Source organism: Tupaia chinensis, unplaced genomic scaffold (genome assembly GCF_000334495.1).
Source record: "Tupaia chinensis unplaced genomic scaffold, TupChi_1.0 Scaffold000076_1, whole genome shotgun sequence".
NCBI lineage: Eukaryota > Metazoa > Chordata > Mammalia > Scandentia > Tupaiidae > Tupaia > Tupaia belangeri.
The window spans coordinates 702,067-702,657 of record NW_006159536.1 but is presented as its reverse complement, the minus strand read 5'-3'; the positions used below and the strand labels follow the sequence as shown (position 1 = coordinate 702,657).

The following is a 591-nucleotide window of genomic DNA, read 5'->3' as shown; positions in this document are numbered from 1 at the left end:
CCTTTAAAACGCAATCTATGTGGGAGGACAAGGGAGTGACTCGAAAGGCATAGGGGTCCATTCCTGGAGGAATGGGGGCAGAGAAATGTTTTTCAAATCCAAGAGGGGGGCCAGCGGATAGTTTAGTGGTTAAATCACTGAACTCCCACTTGGTTGACCGTGGGTTGAGTCCCAGACCTGGAGGCATGAAACTCACACTGGGTGCATGTGTGCATGTGCCCAAAATCTCAGGAGGAGGATGGAGGAGGGGAGGTTACAGTGTGGCCACCCCACTGGGGGTCATTTCTCACTTTCTCTGTTTCTCCAGCAAGTACACAGGCCCTATAGCAAACATTTCTCTTAAAAAAATAATAAGGATGGGGGGGGAATGATTGCAATATTCTGTGAATATATTTTTTAAAACTTTTTCATACTTTTTTGAATATACTTTTTAAAACTGCACTTTAAGAAGGTGACATGGGGACCAGCAGTTGGCATAATGGCTATGTCGTTGGACTCCCATGTAGTCGACCACAGTTCAAGTCCTGGACCCAGTGGCTTAAACTCACGCTGGGCACATGTGCGTGCATGCCCAAGATCCCAAGAGGAAAA

At 46.7% G+C, this 591-nt stretch overlaps 1 protein-coding gene across 4 annotated transcripts in view; it reads right to left on the bottom strand.

Annotated features, from left to right (window-relative positions):
* The window catches only part of METTL21A (methyltransferase 21A, HSPA lysine), a 17,408-nt gene that overhangs the window by 15,444 nt on the left and 1,373 nt on the right, over positions 1–591 (bottom strand). The gene's annotated exons all lie outside the window — the stretch shown is intronic.